Source organism: Phalangium opilio, unplaced genomic scaffold (assembly GCF_054372755.1).
Source record: "Phalangium opilio isolate 3A_F unplaced genomic scaffold, DU_Popi_V2 ptg000003l_1, whole genome shotgun sequence".
NCBI classification, from domain to species: domain Eukaryota; kingdom Metazoa; phylum Arthropoda; class Arachnida; order Opiliones; family Phalangiidae; genus Phalangium; species Phalangium opilio.
This window is the reverse complement of record NW_028324145.1, coordinates 1,114,116-1,130,607: the sequence shown is the minus strand read 5'-3', so window position 1 is coordinate 1,130,607 and position 16,492 is coordinate 1,114,116. Positions and strand designations below refer to the sequence as shown.

The 16,492-nt window shown below is 47.0% G+C and overlaps 2 non-coding genes across 2 annotated transcripts; both read left to right on the top strand.

Annotated features, from left to right (window-relative positions):
* Positions 1-6,001: 6,001 nt before the first annotated feature.
* On the top strand, positions 6,002-6,074 carry TRNAT-GGU (transfer RNA threonine (anticodon GGU)). Its single transcript has one exon. It is a non-coding gene; the product is annotated as a tRNA-Thr (tRNA).
* Positions 6,075-8,787: 2,713 nt separating this feature from the next.
* On the top strand, positions 8,788-8,860 carry TRNAY-GUA (transfer RNA tyrosine (anticodon GUA)). The gene has a single exon. It is a non-coding gene; the product is annotated as a tRNA-Tyr (tRNA).
* The last annotated feature ends 7,632 nt before the right edge of the window (positions 8,861-16,492 follow it).

Sequence of the window (16,492 nt, the reverse complement as noted above, 5' to 3'; positions counted from 1 at the left end):
GACGTAAAAAGTCAAGGTTTTTACACAATACCTGACGAGCATTTAACTTTGGGCTTCCGTGGCTCAATGGTTAGCGCGTTCGGCTGTTAACCAATAGGTTGGTGGTTCGAGCCCATCCGGAAGCGGTGTTGTGAGGTCACAGATGTGACGTAAAAAGTCAAGGTTTTTACACAATACCTGACGAGCATGTAACTTTGGGCTTCCGTGGCTCAATGGTTAGCGCGTTCGGCTGTTAACCAATAGGTTGGTGGTTCGAGCCCATCCGGGAGCGGTATTGTGACGTCTCAGATGTGACGTTAAAAGTCAAGGTTTTTCCAAAATACCTGACGACCATTTAATTTTTGGGCTTCCGTGGCGCTAGTTTAGCGCGTTCAGCTGCTATTCAAAAGACTGGTGGTTTGAGCTCTCCCGGGAGCGGTGTTGTGACTTCTCAAATGTAACATAAAATGTCAGAGTTTTTCCACAATACCTGTTGAACATTGAATTTTTGGGCTTCCGTGGCGCAATGGTTAGCGCGTTCAGCTGTTAATCGAAAGGTTGATGGTACGAGCCCACCCGGGAGAGGTGTTGTGGGGTCTCAGATGTAGCGTAAAAAGTCAAAACTTTTCCACAATACGTGACAACCATTTAATTTCTGGGCTTCCGTGGCTCAATGATTAGCGCGTTCGGCTGTTAACCAATAGGTTGGTGGTTCGAGCCCACCCGGGAGCGGTGTTGTGGGATCTCAAATGTAACGTAAAAATTCAAGGTTTTTCCACAATACCTGACGAACATTTAATTTTTGGGCTTCCTTGGGGCAATGGTTAGCGCGTTCGGCTGTTAACCGAAAGGTTGGTGGTTCGATCCCAACCGGGAGAGGTGTTGTAGGGTATCAGATGTAACGCAATAAGTCATAACTTATCCACAATACCTGACAACCATTTAAGTTCCGAGCTTCCGTGGCTCAATGGTTATCGCGTTCGGCTGTTAACCAATAGTTTTGTGGTTCGAGCCCATCCGGGATGCGGTGTTGTGAGGTCTCAGATGTGACGTAAAAAGTCAAGGTTTTTACGCAAAACCTGACGAGCATTTAATTTTTGGGCTACCGTGGCGCAATGGTCAGCGCGTTCAGCTGTTAACCGAAAGGTTAATGTTCGAGCCCATCCGGGAGCGGTGTTGTGACGTCTCAGATGTAACGTAAAATGTCAGAGTTTTTCACAATACCTGACGAACATTTAATTTTTGGGCTTCCGTGGCGCAATGATTAGCGCGTTCAGCTGTTAATCGAAAGGTTGAAGGTTCGAGCCCACCCGGGAGAGGTGTTGTGGGGTCTCAGATGTAGCGTAAAAAGTCAAAACATTTCCACAATACGTGACAACCATTTAATTTCTGAGCTTCCGTGGCTCAATGGTTAGCGCGTTTGGCTGTTAACCAATAGGTTGGTGGTTCGAGCCCATCCGGGAGCGGTGTTGTGAGGTCTCAGATGTGACGTAAAAAGTCAAGGTTTTTACACAATACCTGACGAGCATTTAACTTTGGGCTTCCGTGGCTCAATGGTTAGCGCGTTCGGCTGTTAACCAATAGGTTGGTGGTTCGAGCCCATCCGGGAGCGGTGTTGTGAGGTCTCAGATGTGACGTAAAAAGTCAAGGTTTTTACACAATACCTGACGAGCATTTAACTTTGGGCTTCCGTGGCTCAATGGTTAGCGCGTTCGGCTGTTAACCAATAGGTTGGTGGTTCGAGCCCATCCGGGAGCGGTATTGTGACGTCTCAGATGTGACGTTAAAAGTCAAGGTTTTTCCAAAATACCTGACGACCATTTAATTTTTGGGCTTCCGTGGCGCAATGGTTAGCGCGTTCAGCTGCTATTCAAAAGACTGGTGGTTTGAGCTCTCCCGGGAGCGGTGTTGTGACTTCTCAAATGTAACATAAAATGTCAGAGTTTTTCCACAATACCTGTCGAACATTGAATTTTTGGGCTTCCGTGGCGCAATGGTTAGCGCGTTCAGCTGTTAATCGAAAGGTTGATGGTACGAGCCCACCCGGGAGAGGTGTTGTGGGGTCTCAGATGTAGCGTAAAAAGTCAAAACTTTTCCACAATACGTGACAACCATTTAATTTCTGGGCTTCCGTGGCTCAATGATTAGCGCGTTCGGCTGTTAACCAATAGGTTGGTGGTTCGAGCCCACCCGGGAGCGGTGTTGTGGGATCTCAAATGTAACGTAAAAATTCAAGGTTTTTCCACAATACCTGACGAACATTTAATTTTTGGGCTTCCTTGGGGCAATGGTTAGCGCGTTCGGCTGTTAACCGAAAGGTTGGTGGTTCGATCCCAACCGGGAGAGGTGTTGTAGGGTATCAGATGTAACGTAATAAGTCACAACTTATCCACAATACCTGACAACCATTTAATTTCCGAGCTTCCGTGGCTCAATGGTTATCGCGTTCGGCTGTTAACCAATAGGTTTGTGGTTCGAGCCCCTCCGGGATGCGGTGTTGTGAGGTCTCAGATGTAACGTAAATGTCAGAGTTTTTCACAATACCTGACGAACATTTAATTTTTGGGCTTCCGTGGCGCAATGATTAGCGCGTTCAGCTGTTAATCGAAAGGTTGAAGGTTCGAGCCCACCCGGGAGAGGTGTTGTGGGGTCTCATATGTAGCGTAAAAAGTCAAAACTTATCCACAATACGTGACAATCATTTAATTTCTGAGCTTCCGTGGCTCAATGGTTAGCGCGTTCGGCTGTTAACCAATAGGTTGGTGGTTCGAGCTCATCCGGGAGCGGTGTTGTGAGGTCTCAGATGTGACGTAAAAAGTCAAGGTTTTTACGCAAAACCTGACGAGCATTTAATTTTTGGGCTTCCGTGACGCAATGGTTAGCGCGTTCTGCTGTTGACCCATAGGTTGGTGGTTCGAGCCCACCCGGGAGCGGTGTTGTGGGATCTCAAATGTAACGTAGAAAGCCAAAGTTTTTCCACAATACCTGACGACCATTTAATTTCTGAGCTTCCGTGGCTCAATGGTTAGCGCGTTCAGCTGTTAATCGAAAGGTTGGTGGTTGTGGGGTCTCTAATGTAACGTAGAAAGCCAAAGTTTTTCCACAATACCTGACAACCATTTAATTTCTGAGCTTCCGTGGCTCAATGGTTAGCGCGTTCGGCTGTTAGCCAATAGGTTGGTGCTTCAAGCATACCCGGGAGCGGTGTTGTGGGATCTCGAATGTAACGTAGAAAGCCAAAGTTTTTCCACAATACCTGACGACCATTTAATTTTTGGGCTTCCGTGGCGCAATGGTTAGCGCGTTCGGCTGTTAACCGAAAGGTTGGTGGTTCAAGCCCATCCGGGAGCGGTGTTGTGACGTCTCAGATGTTACGTAAAAAGTCAAGGTTTTTCCATAATACCAGACGACCATTTAATTTTTGGGCTTCCGTGGCTCAATGGTTAGCACGTTCGGCTGTTAACCAATAGGTTGGTGGTTCGAGGCCACCCGGGAGCGGTGTTGTGGATCTCACATGTAACGTAGAAAGCCAAAGTTTTTCCACAATACCTGACGACCATTTAATTTTTGGGCTTCCGTGGCGCAATGGTTAGCGCGTTCGGCTGTTAACCGAAAGGTTGGTGGTTCAAGCCCACCCGAGAGCGGTGTTGTGGGATCACGAATGTAACGTAGAAAGCCAAAGTTTTTCCAGAATACCTGACGACCATTTAATTTCTGAGCTTCCGTGGCTCAATGGTTAGCGCGTTCAGCTGTTAATCGAAAGGTTGGTGGTTGTGGGGTCTCTAATGTAACGTAGAAAGCCAAAGTATTTCCACAATACCTGACAACCATTTAATTTCTGAGCTTCCGTGGCTCAATGGTTAGCGCGTTCGGCTGTTAGCCAATAGGTTGGTGCTTCAAGCATACCCGGGAGCGGTGTTGTGGGATCTCGAATGTAACGTAGAAAGCCAAAGTTTTTCCACAATACCTGACGACCATTTAATTTTTGGGCTTCCGTGGCGCAATGGTTAGCGCGTTCGGCTGTTAACCGAAAGGTTGGTGGTTCAAGCCCATCCGGGAGCGGTGTTGTGACGTCTCAGATGTTACGTAAAAAGTCAAGGTTTTTCCATAATACCAGACGACCATTTAATTTTTGGCTTCCGTGGCTCAATGGTTAGCACGTTCGGCTGTTAACCAATAGGTTGGTGGTTCGAGGCCACCCGGGAGCGGTGTTGTGGATCTCACATGTAACGTAGAAAGCCAAAGTTTTTCCACAATACCTGACGACCATTTAATTTTTGGGCTTCCGTGGCGCAATGGTTAGCGCGTTCGGCTGTTAACCGAAAGGTTGGTGGTTCAAGCCCACCCGAGAGCGGTGTTGTGGGATCACGAATGTAACGTAGAAAGCCAAAGTTTTTCCAGAATACCTGACGACCATTTAATTTTTAGGCTTCCGTGGCGCAATAATTAGCGCGTTCAGCTGTTAATCGAAAGGTTGGTGGTTCGAGCCCACCCGAGAGAGGTGTTGTGGGGTCTCAGATGTAGCGTAAAAAGTCAAAACTTTTCCACAATACGTTACAACCATTTAATTTCTGAGCTTTCGTGGCTCAATGGTTAGCGCGTTCGGCTGTTAGCCAATAGGTTGGTGGTTCGAGCCCACCCGGGAGCGGTGTTGTGGGATCTCAAATGTAACGTAGAAAGCCAAAGTTTTTCCACAATACCTGACGACCTTTTAATTTTTGGGCTTCCGGGGCGCAATGGTTAGCGCGTTCAGCTGTTATTCAAAAGACTGGTGGTTTGAGCCCTTTCGGGAGCGGTGTTGTGAGGTCTCAGATGTGACGTAAAAAGTCAAGGTTTTTCCACAATACCTGACGACCATTTAATTTTTGAGCTTCCGTGGCGCAATGGTTAGCGCGTTCTTCTGTTAATCGCAAGGTTGGTGGTTCGAGCCCACCCGGGAGAGGTGTTGTGGGGTCTCAGATGTAGCGTAAAAAGTCAAAACTTTTCCACAATACGTGACAACGATTTAATTTCTGAGCTTCCGTGGCTCAATGTTTAGCGCGTTCGGCTGTTAGCCAATAGGTTGGTGGTTCGAGCCCACCCGGGAGCGGTGTTGTGGGATCTCAAATGTAACGTAGAAAGCCAAAGTTTTTCCACAATACCTGACGACCATTTAATTTCTGAGCTTCCGTGGCTCAATGTTTAGCGCGTTCGGCTGTTAACCAATAGTTTGGTAGTTCGAGCCCATCCGGGAGCGGTGTTGTGAGGTCTCAGATGTGACGTAAAAAGTCAAGGTTTTTCCACAATACCTGACGACCATTTAATTTTTGGGCTTCCGTGGCGCAATGATTAGCGCGTTCAGCTGTTAATCGAAAGGTTGAAGGTTCGAGCCCACCCGGGAGAGGTGTTGTGGGGTCTCATATGTAGCGTAAAAAGTCAAAACTTATCCACAATACGTGACAATCATTTAATTTCTGAGCTTCCGTGGCTCAATGGTTAGCGCGTTCGGCTGTTAACCAATAGGTTGGTGGTTCGAGCTCATCCGGGAGCGGTGTTGTGAGGTCTCAGATGTGACGTAAAAAGTCTAGGTTTTTACGCAAAACCTGACGAGCATTTAATTTCTGAGCTTCCGTGGCTCAATGGTTAGCGCGTTCAGCTGTTAATCGAAAGGTTGGTGGTTGTGGGGTCTCAAATGTAACGTAGAAAGCCAAAGTTTTTCCACAATACCTGACAACCATTTAATTTCTGAGCTTCCGTGGCTCAATGGTTAGCGCGTTCGGCTGTTAGCCAATAGGTTGGTGCTTCAAGCATACCCGGGAGCGGTGTTGTGGGATCTCGAATGTAACGTAGAAAGCCAAAGTTTTTCCACAATACCTGACGACCATTTAATTTTTGGGCTTCCGTGGCGCAATGGTTAGCGCGTTCGGCTGTTAACCAATAGGTTGGTGGTTCGAGGCCACCCGGGAGCGGTGTTGTGGGATCTCACATGTAACGTAGAAAGCCAAAGTTTTTCCACAATACCTGACGACCATTTAATTTTTGGGCTTCCGTGGCGCAATGGTTAGCGCGTTCGGCTGGTAACCGAAAGGTTGGTGGTTCAAGCCCACCCGTGAGCGGTGTTGTGGGATCACGAATGTAACGTAGAAAGCCAAAGTTTTTCCAGAATACCTGACGACCATTTAATTTTTGGGCTTCCGTGGCGCAATAATTAGCGCGTTCAGCTGTTAATCCTAAGGTTGGTGGTTCGAGCCCACCCGAGAGAGGTGTTGTGGGGTCTCAGATGTAGCGTAAAAAGTCAAAACTTTTCCACAATACGTGACAACCATTTAATTTCTGAGCTTTCGTGGCTCAATGGTTAGCGCGTTCGGCTGTTAGCCAATAGGTTGGTGGTTCGAGCCCACCCGGGAGCGGTGTTGTGGGATCTCAAATGTAACGTAGAAAGCCAAAGTTTTTCCACAATACCTGACGACCATTTAATTTTTGGGCTTACGGGGCGCAATGGTTAGCGCGTTCAGCTGTTATTCAAAAGACTGGTGGTTTGAGCCCTTTCGGGAGCGGTGTTGTGAGGTCTCAGATGTGACGTAAAAAGTCAAGGTTTTTCCACAATACCTGACGACCATTTAATTTTTGAGCTTCCGTGGCGCAATGGTTAGCGCGTTCTTCTGTTAATCGAAAGGTTGGTGGTTCGAGCTCACCCGGGAGAGGTGTTGTGGGGTCTCAGATGTAGCGTAAAAAGTCAAAACTTTTCCACAATACGTGACAACGATTTAATTTCTGAGCTTCCGTGGCTCAATGTTTAGCGTGTTCGGCTGTTAACCAATAGGTTGGTGGTTCGGGCACACCCGGGAGCGGTGTTGTGAGTTCTCAGATGTGACGTAAAATGTCAGAGTTTTTCCACAATACCTGACGAATATTTAATATTTGGGCTTCCTTGGCGGAATGGTTAGCGCGTTTGGCTGTTAACAGAAAGGTTGGTGGTTCGAGCACACCCGGGAGCGGTGCTATGAGGTCTCAGATGTTACGTAAAAAGTCAAAGTTTTTCCACAATACCGGACGACCATTTAATTTCAGAGCTTCCGTGGCTCAATGGCTAGCGCTTTCGGCTTTTAACCGAAATTTTGGTTTTTCGAGCCCATCCGGGAGCGTTTTGTGAGGTCTCAGATGTAACGTAAAAAGTCAGAGTTTTTCCACAATACATGACGACCATTTAATATTTAGGCTTCCGTGGCGCAATGGTTGGCGCGTTCAGCTGCTATTCAAAAGACTGGTGGTTTGAGCCCTCCCGGGAGCGGTGTTGTGACGTCTCGAATGTAACGTAGAATGTCAGAGTTTTTCCACAATACCTGACGAACATTTAATTTTTGGGCTTCCGTGGCGCAATAATTAGCGCGTTCAGCTGTTAATCGAAAGGTTGGTGGTTCGAGCCCACTCGGGAGAGGTTTTGTGGGGTCTCAGATGTAGCGTAAAATGTCAAAACTTTTCCACAATACGTAACAACCATTTAATTTCTGAGCTTCCGTGGCTCAATGCTTAGCGCGTTCGGCTGTTAGCCAATAGGTTGGTGGTTCGAGCCCACCCGGGAGCAATGTTGTGGGATCTCAAATGTAACGTAGAAAGCCAAAGTTTTTCCACAATATCTGACGACCATTTATTTTTTGGGCTTCCTTGGCGCAATGGTTAGCGCGTTCGGCTGTTAACCGAAAGGTTGGTGGTTCGAGCCCAACCGAGAGAGGTGTTGTAGGGTCTCAGATGTAACGTAATAAGTCATAACTTATCCACAATACCTGACGACCATTAAATTTTTGGGCTTCCTTGGCGCAATGGTTAGCGCGTTCGGCTGTTAACCGAAAGGTTGGTGGTTCGAGCCCAACCGGAATAGGTGTTGTGACGTCTCAGATGTGACGTAAAAAGCCAAGGTTTTTTCCACAACACCTGACGACCATTTAATTTTTGGGCTTCCGTGGCGCAATGGTTAGCGCGTTCGGCTTTTAACGTTGGTGGTTCGAGCCCATCCGGGAGCGGTGTAGTGAGGTCTCAGATGTAACGTAAAATGTCAGAGTTTTTCCACAATACCTGACGAACATTTAATTTTTGGGCTTCCGTGCCGCAATGACTAGCGCGTTCAGCTGTTAATCGAAAGGTTGAAGGTTCGAGCCCACCCGGGAGAGGTGTTGTGGGGTCTCAGATGTAGCGTAAAAAGTCAAAACTTTTCCACAATACGTGACAACCATTTAATTTCTGAGCTTCCGTGGCTCAATGGTTAGCGCGTTCGGCTGTTAACCAATAGGTTGGTGGTTCGAGCCCATCCGGGAGCGGTGTTGTGAGGTCGCAGATGTGACGTAAAAAGTCAAGGATTTTCCACAATAACTGACGACCTTTTAATATTTGGGCTTCCGTTGCGCAATGGTTAGCGCGTTCGGCTGTTAACCGAAAGGTTGGTGGTTCGAGCCCACCCGGGAGCGGTGTTGTGGGATCTCAAATGTAACGTAGAAAGCCAAAGTTTTTCCACAATACCTTACTACCATTTAATTTTTGGGCTTCCTTGGCGCAATGGTTAGCGCGTTCGGCTGTTGACCGAAAGGTTGGTGGTTCGAGCCCACCTGGGAGAGGTGTTGTTGGGTCTCAGATGTAACGTAAAAAGTCATAACTTATCCACAATACCTAACAACCATTTAATTTCTGAGCTTCTGTGGCTCACTGGTTAGCGCGTTCGGCTGTTAACCAATAGGTTGGTGGTTCGAGCCCATCCGGGAGAAGAGTTGTGACGTCTCAGATGTAACGTAAAATGTCAGAGTTTTCCACAATACCTGACGAGCATTTAATTTTTGGGCTTCCGTGGCGCAATGGTTAGCGCGTTCAGCTGTAAATCGAAAGGTTGGTGGTTCGAGCACATCCGGGAGCGGTGTTGTGAGGTCTCAGATGTGAAGTAAAAAGTCAAAATTTTACCTCAATACCTGACGAAAATTTAATTTTTGGGCTTCAGTGGCGCAATGGTCAGCGCGTTCAGCTGTTAACCGAAAGGTTGGTGGTTCGAGCCCACCCGGGAGCGGTGTTGTGGGATCTCAAATGTAACGTAAAAAGCCAAAGTTTTTCCACAATACCTGACGACCATTTAATTCTTGGGCTTCCGTTGCGCAATGGTTAGCGCGTTCGGCTGTTAACCAATAGGTTGGTGGTTCGAGCCCATCCGGGAGCGGTGTTGTGAGGTCGCAGATGTGACGTAAAAAGTCAAGGATTTTCCACAATACCTGACGACCATTTAATATTTGGGCTTCCGCTGCGCAATGGTTAGCGCGTTCGGCTGTTAACCAATAGGTTGGGGGTTCGAGCCCACCCGGGAGCGGTGTTGTGGGATCTCAAATGTAACGTAGAAAGCCAAAGTTTTTCCACAATACCTGACTACCATTTAATTTTTGGGCTTCCTTGGCGCAATGGTTAGCGCGATCGGCTGTTGACCGAAAGGTTGGTGGTTCGAGCCCACCTGGGAGAGGTGTTGTTGGGTCTCAGATGTAACGTAAAAAGTCATAACTTATCCACAATACCTAACAACCATTTAATTTCTGAGCTTCTGTGGCTCACTGGTTAGCGCGTTCGGCTGTTAACCAATAGGTTGGTGGTTCGAACCCATCCGGGAGAAGAGTTGTGACGTCTCAGATGTAACGTAAAATGTCAGAGTTTTCCACAATACCTGACGACCATTTAATATTTGGGCTTCCGTTGCGCCATGGTTAGCGCGTTCGGCTGTTAACCAATAGGTTGATGGTTCGAGCCCATCCGGGAGCGGTGTTGTGAGGTCGCAGATGTGACGTAAAAAGTCAAGGATTTTCCACAATACCTGACGACCATTTAATATTTGGGCTTCCGCTGCGCAATGGTTAGCGCGTTCGGCTGTTAACCAATAGGTTGGGGGTTCGAGCCCACCCGGGAGCGGTGTTGTGAGGTCTCAGATGTGACGTAAAAAGTAAAGGATTTTCCACAATACCTGACGACCATTTAATATTTGGGCTTCCGTTGCGCAATGGTTAGCGCGTTCGGCTGTTAACCAATAGGTTGATGGTTCGAGCCCATCCGGGAGCGGTGTTGTGAGGTCGCAGATGTGACGTAAAAAGTCAAGGATTTTCCACAATAACTGACGACCTTTTAATATTTGGGCTTCCGTTGCGCAATGGTTAGCGCGTTCGGCTGTTAACCGAAAGGTTGGTGGTTCGAGCCCACCCGGGAGCGGTGTTGTGGGATCTCAAATGTAACGTAGAAAGCCAAAGTTTTTCCACAATACCTGACTACCATTTAATTTTTGGGCTTCCTTGGCGCAATGGTTAGCGCGTTCGGCTGTTGACCGAAAGGTTGGTGGTTCGAGCCCACCTGGGAGAGGTGTTGTTGGGTCTCAGATGTAACGTAAAAAGTCATAACTTATCCACAATACCTAACAACCATTTAATTTCTGAGCTTCTGTGGCTCACTGGTTAGCGCGTTCGGCTGTTAACCAATAGGTTGGTGGTTCGAGCCCATCCGGGAGAAGAGTTGTGACGTCTCAGATGTAACGTAAAATGTCAGAGTTTTCCACAATACCTGACGAGCATTTAATTTTTGGGCTTCCGTGGCGCAATGGTTAGCGCGTTCAGCTGTTAATCGAAAGGTTGGTGGTTCGAGCCCATCCGGGAGCGGTGTTGTGAGGTCTCAGATGTGAAGTAAAAAGTCAAAGTTTTACCTCAATACCTGACGAAAATTAAATTTTTGGGCTTCAGTGGCGCAATGGTCAGCGCGTTCAGCTGTTAACCGAAAGGTTGGTGGTTCGAGCCCACCCGGGAGCGGTGTTTTTGGATCTCAAATGTAACGTAAATAGCCAAAGTTTTTCCACAATACCTGACGACCATTTAATTTTTGGGCGTCCGTGGCGAATGGTTAGCGCGTTCGGCTGTTAACCGAAAGGTTGGTGGTTCGAGCCCATCCGGGAGCGGTGTTGTGAGGTCTCAGACGTGAAGTAAAAAGTCAAAGTTTTACCTCAATACCTGACGAAAATTTAATTTTTGGGCTTCAGTGGCGCAATGGTTAGCGCGTTCGGCTGTTAACCAAGAGGTTGGTGGTTCGAGCCCACCCGGGAGCGGTGTTGTGGGATCTCAAATGTAACGTAAAAAGCCAAAGTTTTTCCACAATACCTGACGACCATTTAATATTTGGGCTTCCGTTGCGCAATGGTTAGCGCGTTCGGCTGTTAACCAATAGGTTGATGGTTCGAGCCCACCCGGGAGCGGTGTAGTGAGGTCGCAGATGTGACGTAAAAAGTCAAGGATTTCCACGATTCCTGACGACCATTTAATATTTGGGCTTCCGTTGCGCTATGGTTAGCGCGTTCGGCTGTTAACCGAAAGGTTGGTGGTTCGAGCCCATCCGGGAGCGGTGTTGTGACGTCTAAGATGTTACGTAAAATGTCAGAGTTTTTCCACAATACCTGACGAACATTTCATTTTTGGGCTTCCGTGGCGCAATAATTAGCGCGTCCAGCTGTTAATCGAAAGGTTGGTGGTTCGAGCCCACCCGGGTACGGTGTTTTGGGATCTCAAATGTAACGTAAATAGCCAAAGTTTTTCCACAATACCTGACGACCATTTAATTTTTGATAGTCCGTGGCGAATGGTTAGCGCGTTCGGCTGTTAACCGAAAGGTTGGTGGTTCGAGCCCATCCGGGAGAAGTGTTGTGACGTCTCAGATGTAACGTAAAATGTCAGAGTTTTTCCACAATACCTGACGAACATTAAATTTTTGGGCTTCCGTGGCTCAATGGTTAGCGCGTTCGGCTGTTAACCAATAGGTTGGTTGTTCGAGCCCATCCGGGAGAAGTGTTGTGACGTCTCAGATGTAACGTAAAATGTCAGAGTTTTTCCACAATACCTGACGAACATTTAATTTTCGGGCTTCCGTGGCTCAATGGTTAGAGCGTTCGGCTGTTAACCAATAGGTTGGTGGTTCGAGCCCTCCCGGGAGCGGTGTTGTGACGTCTCAGATGTAACGTAAAATGTCAGAGTTTTTCCACAATACTTGACGAGCATTTAATTTTTGGGCTTCCGTGGCGCAATGGTTAGAGCGTTCAGCTGTTAATCGAAAGGTTGGTGGTTCGAGCCCATCCGGGAGCGGTGTTGTGAGATCTCAGATGTGAAGTAAAAAGTGAAAGTTTTACCTCAATACCTGACGAAAATTTAATTTTTGGGCTTCAGTGGCGAAATGGTCAGCGCGTTCAGCTGTTAACCGAAAGGTTGGTGGTTCGAGCCCACCCGGGAGCGGTGTTTTTGGATCTCAAATGTAACGTAAATAGCCAAAGTTTTTCCACAATACCTGACGACCATTTAATTTTTGGGCGTCCGTTGCGAATGGTTAGCGCGTTCGGCTGTTAACCGAAAGGTTGGTGGTTCGAGCCCATCTGGGAGCGGTGTTGTGAGGTCTCAGATGTAGCGTGAAAAGTCAAACTTTTTCCATAATACATGATAACCACTTATTTTCTGAGCTTCCGTGGCTCAATGGTAAGCGCGTTCGGCTGTTAACCAATAGGTTGGTGGTTCGAGCCCATCCGGGAGAAGTGTTGTGACGTCTCAGATGTAACGTAAAATGTCAGAGTTTTTCCACAATACCTGACGAACATTTAATTTTTGGGCTTCCGTGGCTCAATGGTTAGCGCGTTCGGCTGTTAACCAATAAGTTGGTGGTTCGAGCCCATCCGGGAGAAGTGTTGTGACGTCTCAGATGTAACGTAAAATGTCAGAGTTTTTCCACAATACCTGACGAACATTTAATTTTTGGGCTTCCGTGGCTCAATGTTTAGAGCGTTCGGCTGTTAACCAATAGGTTGGTGGTTCGAGCCCTCTCGGGAGCGGTGTTGTGACGTCTCAGATGTAACGTAAAATGTCAGAGTTTTTCCACAATACTTGACGAGCATTTAATTTTTGGGCTTCCGTGGCGCAATGGTTAGCGCGTTCAGCTGTTAATCGAAAAGTTGGTGGTTCGAGCCCATCCGGGAGCGGTGTTGTGAGGTCTCAGATGTGAAGTAAAAAGTCAAAGTTTTACCTCAATACCTGACGAAAATTTAATTTTTGGGCTTCAGTGGCGCAATGGTCAGCGCGTTCAGCTGTTAACCGAAAGGTTGGTGGTTCGAGCCCACCCGGGAGCGGTGTTTTTGGATCTCACATGTAATGTAAATAGCCAAAGTTTTTCCACAATACCTGACGACCATTTAATTTTTGGGCGTCCGTGGCGAATGGTTAGCGCGTTCGGCTGTTAACCGAAAGGTTGGTGGTTCGAGCCCATCCGGGAGCGGTGTTGTGAGGTCTCAGATGTGAAGTAAAAAGTCAAAGTTTTACCTCAATACCTGACGAAAATTTAATTTTTGGGCTTCAGTGGCGCAATGGTTAGCGCGTTCGGCTGTTAACCAATAGGTTGGTGGTTCGAGCCCATCCGGGAGAGGTGTTGTGACGTCTCAGATGTAACGTAAAATGACAGAGTTTTTCCACAATACCTGACGACCATTTAATTTTTGGGCGTCCGTGGCGAATGGTTAGCGCGTTCGGCTGTTAACCGAAAGGTTGGTGGTTCGAGCCCATCCGGGAGCGGTGTTGTGAGGTCTCAGATGTGAAGTAAAAAGTCAAAGATTTACCTCAATACCTGACGAAAATTTAATTTTTGGGCTTCAGTGGCGCAATGGTCAGCGCGTTCAGCTGTTAACCGAAAGGTTGGTGGTTCGAGCCCATCCGGGAGCGGTGTTGTGAGGTCTCAGATGTAGCGTGAAAAGTCAAACTTTTTCCATAATACATGATAACCATTTATTTTCTGAGCTTCCGTGGCTCAATGGTTAGCGCGTTCGGCTGTTAACCAATAGGTTGGTGGTTCGAGCCCATCCGGGAGAAGTGTTGTGACGTCTCAGATGTAACGTAAAATGTCAGAGTTTTTCCACAATACCTGACGAACATTTAATTTTTGGGCTTCCGTGGCTCAATGGTTAGAGCGTTCGGCTGTTAACCAATAGGTTGGTGGTTCGAGCAATCCCGGGAGCGGTGTTGTGACGTCTCAGATGTAACGTAAAATGTCAGAGTTTTTCCACAATACTTGACGAGCATTTAATTTTTGGGCTTCCGTGGCTCAATGGTTAGCGCGTTCGGCTGTTAACCAATAGGTTGGTGGTTCGAGCCCATCCGGGAGAAGTGTTGTGACGTCTCAGATGTAACGTAAAATGTCAGAGTTTTTCCACAATACCTGACGAACATTTAATTTTTGGGCTTCCGTGGCTCAATGGTTAGAGCGTTCGGCTGTTAACCAATAGGTTGGTGGTTCGAGCCCTCCCGGGAGCGGTGTTGTGACGTCTCAGATGTAACGTAAAATGTCAGAGTTTTTCCACAATACTTGACGAGCATTTAATTTTTGGGCTTCCGTGGCGCAATGGTTAGCGCGTTCAGCTGTTAACCGAAAGGTTGGTGGTTCGAGCCCATCCGGGAGCGGTGTTGTGAGGTCTCAGATGTGAAGTAAAAAGTCAAAGTTTTACCTCAATACCTGACGAAAATTTAATTTTTGGGCTTCAGTGGCGCAATGGTCAGCGCGTTCAGCTGTTAACCGAAAGGTTGGTGGTTCGAGCCCACCCGGGAGCGGTGTTTTTGGATCTCAAATGTAACGTAAATAGCCAAAGTTTTCCACAATACCTGACGACCATTTAATTTTTGGGCGTCCGTGGCGAATGGTTAGCGCGTTCGGCTGTTAACCGAAAGGTTGGTGGTTCGAGCCCATCCGGGAGAAGTGTTGTGACGTCTCAGATGTAACGTAAAATGTCAGAGTTTTTCCACAATACCTGACGAACATTTAATTTTTGGGCTTCCGTGGCTCAATGGTTAGAGCGTTCGGCTGTTAACCAATAGGTTGGTGGTTCGAGCCCTCCCGGGAGCGGTGTTGTGACGTCTCAGATGTAACGTAAAATGTCAGAGTTTTTCCACAATACTTGACGAGCATTTAATTTTTGGGCTTCAGTGGCGCAATGGTCAGCGCGTTCAGCTGTTAACCGAAAGGTTGGTGGTTCGAGCCCATCCGGGAGCGGTGTTGTGAGGTCTCAGATGTGAAGTAAAAAGTCAAAGATTTACCTCAATACCTGACGAAAATTTAATTTTTGGGCTTCAGTGGCGCAATGGTCAGCGCGTTCAGCTGTTAACCGAAAGGTTGGTGGTTCGAGCCCATCCGGGAGCGGTGTTGTGAGGTCTCAGATGTAGCGTGAAAAGTCAAACTTTTTCCATAATACATGATAACCATTTATTTTCTGAGCTTCCGTGGCTCAATGGTTAGCGCGTTCGGCTGTTAACCAATAGGTTGGTGGTGACGTAAATCGTAAATTGAACTGAGATACTTAGCTTTAAAATGCCAATATTCATGGATAGGGAGAACTTATTCCTAAGGGGATAAGTTTTCTTGGTTAAGGGTTAAGACCACCGGCATGGACCGCTCCTATTTTTGGAGGTTCGCCCCCTCTGTTGACGATTCCTCGATTCGGGGGATTATAAGATACCGAGCGAGGTTGGGAGTGAAAAAAGGGGGGTTTCATTTTGAGTTTTTTGGGTACTTTTTCAATAAGAAAAGACCACTCTCCATATATTTTTCGGGATGTAAAGACGTGTTGGTCGGAGTGACCGTTTTTTTGTATTAAAGTTCATGATAATTTTGTGTTTTTCGCTAACCCTTGGACTGAACCATTATTTCGCCTACGAGATTTAAAGGTTTTAAAACTATTCTGTGACATTTTATGGTGCCGTAACCCGGGACGGGAGTTTAGATTAAATTGTTATAGTTAGTTTATGAAAAGTTAGTGAAAATAATCATCATGAGTGAGGAACAAAATGCATTAGATCGGCTAACGCGTAAGAGGGAGAGGACCAGAAAACAAGTTTCGAATACCTTGTTGGACATTGAGAACATTCTTCGCGAGACGCACATCAACGTGACCGATTTAGAGGTAAATTTAGATATCCTCCGGAAGTTGGAAGAGTCGTTAGAAAAACAGAATGCGTGTATAGAGGATTGTCTACCAATTGCGGATCTGGATAAGGAAGAAGGAGATAATCTAGCGATTAGCGCCGAAATAATTTCCGCGAAGACGCGCGCAATAAGAACTATCAGAACAATGGATACAATATCGAATGCGGCGGTCGGGTCGACAGCAAGTTTGAGTCTTCGCCAAAGTACAGGTACTGTGAAGCTACCAAAATTATCAATGGGTACATTCAATGGAGACATTGAAAATTGGAGGGGATTTTGGAGTCGATTCGAAGCCGCGGTCCACGGAAACGAACAGATAAACGCTGTGGAAAAATTCAACTATCTAAAAGGGTGTTTAGAAGGTTTAGCGTTAAAATCTATCAAGGGACTATCGTTAACGGAAGAAAACTACCCGAAAGCGGTCACAATTTTGGAAAACCGGTTCGGTCAGGTAGAAGAAATAAAAACACAGCACATGAATAACTTAATGGAATTAACGCCGGTTACAAGAATATCGGACGTAGCCGGGTTGAGAAGG